Genomic DNA, 12,226 nt, shown 5'->3' with positions numbered 1-12,226 from the left:
TCCAGTGTGGCCTTGAACTCACAGAGCTCCAGACAGATTCCTGCCTCCCAAATTATAGGATTAAAGGCATGTGCTACCATTGCCTGACTTCGATATAATGGCTGGCTTTTTCCTCTGATCTCCAGGTAAATTTTATTGGGAGACACAGTATATTGGGGGACACAATACATCACCACAGATGTGTTCAATCAATATTTCAATTAAATTGGCCAACCAGCAGTTCTCAACAATCCTGCATTTGGCTGTCCCACTGCTTTCTTGTGCCTTCATTTTGTCACATACACTTCAGATGTCTTTTCTCCAATCTGCTGGTTCTTTTAAATTCAACTTCTTTTTCTCACTGTCTTCAAGAATATAAACTACATCTCTGTCACTATGATACTAAAAATCACAGTATTAGTAATGGCTAATATTAACTGAAAAATTACGATACAACAAAAGACATTATCTTAAGAACTTTTCCATAGTACCTCACATTACTTCCTTGGAACGCTCATCATTCAAGCACACCTTCACAGGATTGACCAAACCGTGCATCCAGACCATTGCCCGGGCCATGTAAGTGCCCTAGTCAAATATTTCTTTTTCTGGGTTCCAGTATAATCAAAGCATGTGTGAGGCAGCTTCATAGGGTGATTCAGTTCAGCAGTGATCAAAGCTCTATTCCCCATTCCTCACTTGGAGATAAATGTTTCTATTTAATGGAGCTTTGTCATAACTTAAGTATTCTTTCTTCCCTGATCTCACATCTCTGCTTGTGCAAGTTCTTTCAAGATGCATTTCTATGTCTTTACTGACTGTCTTTCTGGGTCATTTCCAATCCTACCTCTCTTTTTTATTTTATTAAGATACTATTAAAGTAATGAATATCATCATTGCATATATATATATATATATATATATATATATATATATATATATACACATATGCGTGCATGCACACACACATACACACACACACACACACACACACACACACACACACCCACACACACACACACACGTTGTGTTCTTTCCTGTCCTGCTTCTACACTGCCCTTACCCAGGCTGGTCTATTTCTTCCTCAATAAGAATCCCCTTCTGATACACGCCTCACCCAATCCATTACTCTCTCTTTCTTCTCCTCTTCCTTTCTAAAGATGAATTCTTACCCTACCATAGTTTCTTTCTAATTTTACAACCTACATGTGAGTTCACACATGCAAAACGTACACAGAGAACATATCAGAATAAATTCCAGTAAAGGCACACATGATCTTCAAGTAGAAATTATTTTCATTTTACTTTGCTATTTACATCATTTTATTTCTTTGGTCTTGTTGGTACAGGTAAAGCTTTGAGCACAGTACTGATTAAGGGGAGAGAGTATGTGCACCATTGTGCCATTAAAGATGGTAGAAGAAATATTTTTAGTTTTTTCCCAACTTAATATAATGCTGGCTGTAATTTGTCATATATAATGCTTATTACATAAAATATTTTCCTTTAATTCCTCATTTCTTTAATAATTTTATCATGAAGGGATATTGAACCTTGTCAAATGCCTTTTCTACATCTATGAAGAGTATCATTTGATTCCTGTCTTTAAGTCTATTAATGTATTAAGTTTATTATTTTATATATTGCCTTCTTGAGATGAAAACAACATGATTATGATGAATGATCTTAGTATTTTCTTGCATTTGGCTTATAGTATCTTATTGAAAAATTTTAATCTCTATGTTTATCAATGAATCTGATTTTTCCTTTTCTTTGTTTCTTTTAAAAACTGTAGTTGTTCTTTTCTGTTGTGTTCTTATTTGGTTTTGGTATTATAGTGCTGCTAGGTACATAAAATATGTTTATTATTGTTCCTTTCCTTTCTATTTTGTGGAACAGTTAGAGAAGTATTGGTAACATCTTGTCCTTAAATGTTTTGTCAAATTCATCTTTGAATCCATAGGTCCCTGGCTTCTCTTTGTGAGGAAACTTAATTCTTCATTCTCATTATTTGTTTTAGATTTCTTTCCATTCTTCATACCTTTTTAAATTAATTTAGGAGGTTCCATGGGTTTAAGGATTTATCTATTTCGTCTAGATTTTTAAGTTCTTTTAGAATATGCATTTTCAAAATAGACCCACATGATTGTATTTCTTCAGAATCTTTGTGGATTTTTATCTCTAATTTCAACTCTAATTTTTATCAATTTCTTGATGTTAGTTTTACTATGAGGTAGTTTAAGTTTCTTATATATTTAAAGAATATCTTTGATTGGCTAAGCTTATATAATTTTTACTTCTTGATTTTAAATTAACAGATTAATTTCTGTTCCCATTTTTACTATTTCTTGACCTCTGTATCACTTATGCTTGAATGCTTTTGTTTTTCAAAAGTCATTAAGGTCCATATACAGTTCATCTGAGAACCAGCTGGTTTTTAATATAAGCATTTGTAGCCTTAACCTCACTTCTTAAAAACACCATGATCATAGCTTTATTCCAGCGATTCTGGTAAGTCATGCCATCATTTTTCTTTGACTCTAGAAAATTTAAATTTACTTCCCAATTTCATTGCTGACAAATTGTTCGTTCAAAATAGTTTTGTTCACCCTCTAAGTGTTTGTGTAGTGTCTGTGATTCCACTTGATAATTATCTCTAGCCTTATTCCAAAAGTGTCACGATATTATAAAGGGATGACTTTGATTCTTCTAATTTGCAAAGGCTTGATGTACATCCTACCATGCAATTAATTATACAGACAGATTCATGATCCAAGGACTAGAGAGAAAAATTCATATATTTCCTATCTATTGGGTATAATATTGTCAATATCCATAAGTCCAGCTGATCAATGGTATAGTTTAGCTCCAGTTTGTTGTATTTTAGTTATGAATACTGTCCTATGCTGAAAATAGCATATTGATGTTACAATTGTTGCTTCAGGAACTATCCAGCCTTTTGTGCTTTTTAGTGTTTTTAATATATAAAATTGGAAGCATCAATGTTTGATCCATACATATTTGCAGTGGTTACATCCCCTTGATCAGTTTTCCCTTTCAGTGACATGCAATGGTTTTCTTTTTTTCTCCTGGCTAGTTGTAGCTTGAAGTCTCCTTTATCAGATATCAGAATGGCTACATGAGCATGTCCTCAATCTCAAATTCCTTGATAGACAGGTTGCTATCCCTTACCTCTCATTTTACAGGTGTTTTCCCAGTGAAGTCAGCTTCTTGTAGACAACAGGCAGTGGATCCAAATAGATGGATAGTAGAGAGATAGGTAATAGAAGTAGACTACATCATCATGAGTAGCTTGTGTCCTGGGACATTGACTGGAGGTGGTAAAGGAATGAAGAAAAGAGGCACATGAAGAGAAAAGTTGGGGTGAGGTGGGCCTGTGTACTCTGGGGGAGCCAAATCTGCCACTCCCAGTCACCTACAACTTCAGCATATTTCCTAGCTATAGAAGGGGGGCCAGTTATCTGATATCATGAGAGATGTAAGCACTTATTGCCACTTAAACGAGGTAGTAAGCTGTGTTGGGTAAAACAGGAAGGATCAGTGAGTTCTAACCATGTCAACAAGTATGGAACTTGCTTAATGACAGTGTCTGTCAAGGGATGGATGTCTACAGAAGAGTGAAAAAGAATTAAAGATCTTAACGAATCAGGTTTATTATGCATTTAGGGCCAGAAAAGACAGGAACTCTTCCCTTTCTCCTGTCTTCCATGAGTTTATGAAAGCTTTTACTGTCTGAATCTACTGTGGGAAGAATGAAAATATACAATGCCTGAAAGATTGAACATTCATGGAGTAATAAGCCACTGGACTTCTATCAGGCTACAACGAGCTGAAAATTAATTGTGGAAAGGAAATTGTCGAACTATACTCAACCGAGAAGTTTCTTAAAGTTCCCCTGTACCCAGTGGGACAGAGTTTGAAGGATAGGCCTAATGAAATACGGAATATAAAAAGTTTCACAGCATTTCCTCTGTACATCTTAATGTAAATAGTTTCTTGACATTGGTATGATGTATTCACATTATAATATGCTAGGAATGTCTCGCATATAAAATGCATTCAATAAATATGTATTAAGTTGGTCCATAAAGGATTTTGCAAATGCATAACATTTCAGAATATTCTAAGAATAAAAATATATTAAGAGTCATCAACATCAAGATGTATTCAGATAGGTCAGGACACAAATTCTTCCCATTTGTGGGACAAAATGTCACCACAGAGAACTTTTGTCACTATGTGAACAGAGAGCAGGGCACCTCGTGGCCTCTAACAGCTCAGCTGGGATGGTCCCAGCACTGCTGCTATGTATGACTGGTGGTTCCTGTCTAGTGCACCATTTCTTCCCTTTGCTGTCACTGCTTGCCCCTCAGTCTCTCAGTGACAAGGATTCCAGCTGCAAGTGTCAAACTGAGATTCCCAGCTTCCTTTTCCAGAATGCTAGCTGATCTTACTTGTCAGAGCATTTTTCAGTCTCACAAAGAAAGTGTCATCTTTGCATCAGAAGGACTTCACAGCATGCAGTGTCTGGGTTACAGATCATCATTGCATCACCTCAGTTCCAGTTTTGAAACTGAGTAGTTTGTCTCAAAGTCAGAAAGTTGGTGGCAATCTCTAACCTTGGACAGAGGTTAGATACTATTTCCGTATGTGAGTGACAATAAGATATTGAGATGATGGCTACTTTCTGTGTGTTTTCTTGTCTTCATCAGTGTCAGCCACATCTTTCTCTCAACTCTCATGAGAAATGCTTTAGGCAGAAGCCATTCACTTTTGGATACATGGGTTCCTAAGTGGAGTAACAGGACAATGGCCTGGCTGGCTTTAGGAATGAGTAGATGTGGCAATTGGTCTACGTGAAGTCCCCCCTCCCCTTTGTTCATTCTCAGTGATGTCTGATAGTGACAATGTGGTGGAGAACAAGCCTTAGAGGTGTATGTTCATGCAGGGATCCTGACGCTTGGAGCTAATAAAGCAAAACGAAGAACTGGTTCAAAGGAGATTTGAGTTTGTCTTACAGGTTGCGCTGTCCATGTCCCTGAGATCCATTCAGAATACCTCCAAGATGCTAAATTCATATGTAGTGAATTATACGTCACAGGGTTCTTTATTCTATTTCTCATTAGGTCAGTATATAAGGCTGCCTTGATAACACAGGATTTCTAAATGAATCACAAGTTTAGAGTTCACTCAATTAACTCAGTCTGTGCTTTAATATTGTCAAATATTAGGAATGAGTTCCATTTGCCAGATCATTTTCTACATCTTGAAAACCAAAATGGACAGATTAATGACAAATAGATATGAGAAAGAAAGAAGTCTAAGTATTATCCCAGAGTATGTCCTGGGCAAAGAATAATTTATATCAAGAACACTAGCTTAGAATAATGAAGGTGGCTCACTTCCTGAATATCATACAAGGAGAGAGCACACATGAACTAAAACTTCTCACTGAATATCTAAGTCCCTAGGATAAGTGTACAGACTGTGCCTAGAACCAGAAATGAGTACAGGTGGAGACACCAAAATTTCTTAGTGAGGGAAACAAGCATTCTAAAGTTAGGGCTAAAATCAATGTTTGAGTAGATTTTTTTCAGCCTCATCTGTACTTCAGAAGTTAGTCTTTGTAAGACAAAAGTTGGTAAGAAGACAAATGACAATAAGTTAATACAGCTTTTTAGAGTGGAAGAACATGGAAGTTATTTTCTATTGATTTGAACTAAGAACTATACAGATTTTCAGCTCTAGAATACATCACAAAAAAGAACAGGCATGACCCACTACAAATGTTAAGGTCTCTATGCAGTCAAGTGACCTGGTCGTGTTACCATCATAAAGGATCCTCACACTTAATTACTTTCATGTATTTTCAGATTTTATAATAAGCACCAAGTTGCCTCATAAGTGTGATTCATCATTATGCAATGGGTTGCCTTATGATAATAGATCATCAAACCTCCTCTAATTAGAAGTGAAGGTCTTTGAGGGCAGAGGGTTTGATTTGTTTGCAACACTCATATTGTGAAAAACTGCTTTACACATATGCATAATAATAATCATTTGGTTTTCTTGAAAATATTGGTGTCAGGTATAGTGTAGTACCTGCCATTTGGAGGAAAATTGAAAGAATAACTGCGCATAATGAAGGTCATCTCCCTAACACCCGTTCAGGGCAGAGAAGACAGAAAGGGCCAGACTCTGCAAATGTTGAACTTATGTCAGCATCACAGAGCCTCCATCAATGCAGTTTAATGCAAAATCAGATTGGTGTCTGAACACTGAATAATTCATGTGGAGCTTACATAAATATATTCCCATTTGTGCTACATTGTGCACAGTTTAGATTAGCTTTGGTTTTGGTTCTTAACCCTTAAACACTCATTAAACTAAGCACAATGTGCAATTTAAAAATGGGCTTGATGTCCCATGGGGGATACGTTGTCCTGGTGTGACTATGCATCTCATCAGGTTGTTTAATTTAGATGATTAAGTGTTGATTGCTACATCGTTCCTTTAAAGTCATATGGTATGATCATTGTTGAAGAAGAAAAAAATCCATTGCTGACCCAGGAAGAAAGATTATGTTTATTTTAAGAGGTTATACTTTCATTATTTGAAAATATGTTGTGTCTAATTTTCCTGATTGATTATATCATCTTTATTGAGAAATAATTCATATTACAAAATTCATTCTTTGAAATAATGCAATTTTATGCTTTTTAGTTTTCTCAGAACTGTGTGTCCATCACTGTAATTCAGGTTTATAAACATTTCCAGCAGCCCTCAATGAAACTCTGCACCTTACAGCTGCCACGCCTTTTTTCCCTCCCTAGCCTTGTGCAACCTGATGGCTTGTCGTATTTGTCCAAAAGGTATCTTTCTTTAACCCTTCATAGAAAGAGAATTCTATACTTGTGGTCTCTTTGTGTGGCTTCCATTGCTAAACATAATATCTCTATATTTCATTCTTGTCCCATTACTTCTTGCTTCAGTTCTGTAATTAAAAACAGCATACATCGCAAGGATCAGCCAAATTCGGTCTCTTCAGTCGTGGGCTCACAGACACCTGTAATTACTGCTTCATGCCTTGTACTACCACAGAGACGCTTCCACAAAGACGTGGAAAGATGTTTTTGTGTAAACATCATTAAAGCTAAGATGGACTCGTTTTCACCTAAAACATGCTTACTGTATCTTTAATTGACTGTGCACATTTTATCAACAAAGTCTTCAGAATATAATTGGATACAATTAATATTTCCCAAAATTGGTGAAAAAAAAAATTTGGTGTGGCAATTAGATCTCTCTCTCTCTCTCTCTCTCTCTCTCTCTCTCTCTCTCTCTCTCTCTCTCTCTCCCCCCCCCCTAGTGTGTATGTGTGTGCATTGTATGACTTGTTCTCTGACAGCACTTATGGTTGATGCTTATGTGGAACTGGTTGTCTCTGGTAGGGATGAGTGAGCAATCAGAATGTAATTGTGAGATACTTCCAAAGACTAAGAAACACATTGAAAATCTGCGTAGGCTGAATTCATGATGACCTGTCTGAGAGTGGTATAAACCATCCTTTTCACAACCATAGCACAAAAAAATTAGGAATGTAAGTAACACACATTAGGCAAAAGTCTTTCTTTCTTTCTTTCTTTTTTTTTTTTTGGTTTTTGGTTTTTCGAGACAGGGTTTCTCTGTATAGCTTTGAGCCTTTTCCTGAGCCTTTTCCTGGAACTCACTTGGTAGCCCAGGCTGGCCTCGAGCTCACAGAGATCTGCCTGGCTCTGCCTCCCGGTTGCTGAGATTAAAGGGGTGCGCCACCACCGCCCAGCAGGCAAAAGTCTTTCTGTATTACAGAAGAAATGGAAATCACTGGGAAAATACAGGATACATTTGTTTCTTGAATATAAATAAATCTAGAAGTCGGTCATCTGTGGTCGATGTGGAGGCTCCTCACTGTCCTCAATGGGCAACAGGTGATTCTGTGATTCATCCACCTGAATTTATTTTTTCACCATTCACGTTAATTAGTGCAACAAACCGGATGCAGCATTTTCACCTACAGTCTAAGCAACAGGAATGGGAAAGAGTGAACAGAAAGCAGCCTTAAGCTGGAGTGCTATACTGTACCTCCTAAACACAATTTTATAACATCTATTCCTTCCATGGTCTGTGTTTAAGTAGAGCCCTGCCAACTTTGACTTTTGATAAACAGGGCTTAGCAAGTGCTTGTACATTATACTCAATAGCACCACTTCCATGAGTACACTTGGCTTCCCTTAGCATGCGTATTTCTGTATTGGAAATAGTTGCCAACAGAAGTCAGAGCAAACTATTATTACATACCCAGCTAAATGATCACTGTCTATCCTATATGCATGTTTATACATCTTATGCTTTTTGCTTCCCATATTAAGAATGAGCCATAGAACATGCCAAAACCAGAGACAGGACCGTAAAATATCTATCATTCTCATGCTAAATTAGTAAAATAATAATTTTTTATTGCTAGCCTATTTCAGAACTGGTAATAAAAATCACCTGACATTTGGAACTCTTACTTAATAAAGTCAAATTAAGTGCTTGTGACTAGAACATAAAAGGCTAGATCTGTATCAAAGTAAACAAAGTAAATGATGGATATTCATGAAGCACCTTGTTATAGTTTCTCTGAACCTGCTTAATCTAGTCTCACAGTGCTGTGGTTGGGGAAGAGAGTCTTTGTCTCTGAATGTCTGGAGGAATCACTCACAGTGTTCCCCTTAATCTAATCAGAGGTAGACCAGGGCAGGGTATGTGCTGGGGGATACAAGATGTAGAAATTTTAGCAAATGGTCCTAGGTATGGTTCCTAGAATAATGGTTAGAAGAAATTCTTGAGTAAGAAAAATACACCCGGTGGGAGGAAGAACAGAGTGTATCTTGTCATCCCACCTCCATCCCTACTCTTCCTTCTCTTTACTCCATATCTCTGAGTTACAGTTTGGGTGTGAAATATCTCCCACAGGCTCAGGAGTTTGAAAACTTGGTCCTTAGCTATGTATAAAAGATGGGGTGCTCATTGGTTAATTTTGAGGGCTAGAGTCCAGCCTGACTTTCCACTCCAGGCTTTTTGTTTTTTTTTTCCCTACCAAGATGTAAACAAACAGCCTCGTGTTCCAGCGGCCATTAGTCTGGGCTTTCCATCATCACAACTCCTGAGACAATGGCCAACTGCCATTAGCCTGGGCTGACTGCCATCACACCTCCCATCACAGTGGACAACTGTCAGTCAAAATAAACCTTTCCTGGTTTAAGTTGCCTCTCCCAAGCATTTTACCATAGTGATGAGAAAGACAGCTAAGCCATCCTGTCTCACAAGAAATGACTCAGCCCACGTGGCAAGAAAAAATGGTTTTAGAGAAACTTGTGAGACAAAATGTGATGACAGTTTATAAGGATTGTTTTCTCTCCCTCTCTTCCATTTTCTCCTCAGTGCTGTTTTCAGTTCTGTGAGGTGGGTGCAAAAATAGAGTTTAGAGAATGTCGTCTTGGAACAGAGAAAGGGGATTGCACTCTTTTATCTAGGAATTTTTAAGGTCAGAATTAACTGGTCCCCCTTGGCATTGCTTTTTTATGAAATTTTTTGTGAAACACAGGGTTTTTTTTTTCTTTTTCTTTTCCTCTTTATTTCAAGACACTTTAGTCATGTAGCCAAGGATAATATTGATTTACTCATAAATTCAAGGGAAATTTCGAGTAAATAAAATACTAATTTCACTGACAACTAAACATAAAGGTCAAATTTAATTGATCATTCATCCTTCTTTGCTACATTATTCTCCCTATTGTAACAATGTGATGTAATATGCAAGCAGTGCATGTGTATTTGTGTGCTCATACAGACACACACAAGCACACACACACAAATCGACTTTGAAAAGGCATTGTTTAGACAATTCAGTTTTCTACTTACCTTAGCTTTCTAGGGAGTATAGAATTGCCTAGGAAATTAGAATTATCCTCTTGTTTCTGGGCTTCAATTCATATACCCATATAAGTTCAAAAATTGTAATTTCTTGCCACCCTTCCCACACTGTAACTTTTTAAACACTGGATACACTTTAAAGGGATACCCTAAGGGAAGATCAATTACTTCAGAATTGATTCTGTCTGCTGCTCAAGTGGCTTCTCACTTCAGAGAAACAATTAAAATTCTTATACTTCTGGGCCTCACATCCTTGGATAATTGGGTATCAACACTCAATGGGTGTAATAAGAGGCTAAGGTGGATCTATGAAAATTGGTCATGCACAAATATCTCTTTGCTGTTCTACTTGGCCCCTACAGTGGAATCTGAATTACAAGACATTGTGTGACAGTCAGAGTCTCAATAGCTTTAGTACTCACATGCACATCTCTACACACTTAGTCCAGTATGTCCTAAGGAGATACAAGAAATGGCATAAACACTGAAGCCATGCAGAACAAACAGAACACAGAGGGTGACGTCAAATTCTGAGGAGCAGAAGGTACCAGTTGGCAATGATGTTGTTGAGCGCATGAGCCAGCAGGACTTAGAAACTACACACTGTTAACGTTGTAACCTGTTAGTTTTAAAATATCTGGCCACTAAATTCATTCCTAATGTTTCTACTTAGAGCGTGAAGAGAGAACTTACATCCAAAGGTGTAAACACTCATGGAGAGAAATGTGTGGATGTGTGCATTATGCAACCATTAAGTAATTAGAGAAGGAGATTGCTGATACACCATGTACAGGAAATGTCTATCTACAACATTATTTTTTCATCAAAAGAAATAGTGATCTGTGAATTACTGAGTATAGTACAAATGCTTAATTTCCTGCTCTGAATTCTGGATAAAATCCAAAGATGAATGAGTTCCTCTTATCTGTTATTTACTTTAGATTCATAAGAGGACCATAGTGAACTTTTATCATTATTCCCAGCTCATAGATCAGCTGATATTATCCTTTGATTTGATCTCATGTCACATTTTTTGTACCAGAAAAGTAAGTGTTTTCTAAGCCTATTATCCACCTCATCATGTCAGAAGACAAAGATATCTCCAAAAACCCCACCAAGGCAACAAAGCTGTGAGATGTAAATGAATGGTTGTTGTTAAGATGGTACAATGAAAGGAGATGTGTATCTCCATTGCTGGTAACTATTCCTTCCTTTCCCCTTCTCTTTGGTAACATACTTGAAGGACCTAGCTAGTTTAAACATGAATTTTCTATTTCAATAGACAAAGATGAGAAGGTTGAAGACATCCAGGATGGTCATGTGCTTCTTCTCAATCAAAAAACAAAACAAAACCTGCCACTGACTCCAGAAGGAACTCTTAAGACCTGAGTTGGGCTGTCAGAATGGAAGATTACCAGGTACTTTCACGAGCATTGATAGTGAAGCCTTTATCAAATCGTATATTACAGAGGAAGACCAGAACAGAAGGTCTGACTGTCGTAGAGCAGCTTAGGAATAATGGTGAGAGCTTTGGCTCTCTTTGTGCCACACGGCTCCACTGTTTTTGAGTCCACAGTGAATCTGATTCTCCTCCTGGATGCATCTGTGATACTGAACGAAGATTTTCTGACCTGTCCATGAAATATTTTGTTGTCAGTTCTGGGAGACATTATTCCCTAGGTTTTCCTCTGATTTCGCTGACTTTTATTCTCAGGAACAGTTTTTGGGACCCCCTTATCTCCTCTAGTCCTTGGCATTTTGAGTGCCAAGTGATCCGCTTAGGATTTTTCTCTTTTCTGTCCTTAGTCTCCTACTAACCCAAGCATGACATTAGAGTTGCACATCCTGAGAATTCACATGTGCCTCTGGGCTGTTTTCTGTCTTCTAGAACTTAGAGTCATGTGTGCATTGCTATAATGGTGTATAATGTGGGATGATTGACAAAGTACCAAATACAGCGTATGCACCACACTAGTCGGTCTCACTTCTCCCCAGCTTTCATCCTCTGGACTCTGTCAAGGCAGATCTGTTCCTGCATCTGCTCAGGACAAAGACTGTTGGTTCCTGTACAGCTCTTCTGTATCTCCATGCCCAATCTTGCATTAGACATCCTAAAAACACTCTTGCTCTGCCTACTAGAAGAAACCCCTTAGGCTTCCTCTTATATCCTCATCCCAAGCCCAATAATTCCTCTCTCCACACTCACAGTACTGTGCTGACACCACCTTCGCTCCCAGCAGCACAGGGGTTTCTGTGAGCTCTCTCTCTC

Source organism: Peromyscus eremicus, chromosome 19 (assembly GCF_949786415.1).
Source record: "Peromyscus eremicus chromosome 19, PerEre_H2_v1, whole genome shotgun sequence".
In the NCBI taxonomy this organism is placed as follows: Eukaryota; Metazoa; Chordata; class Mammalia; order Rodentia; family Cricetidae; genus Peromyscus; species Peromyscus eremicus.
The sequence above is the reverse complement of the archived record's forward strand: the minus strand, read 5'-3'. Positions refer to the sequence as shown.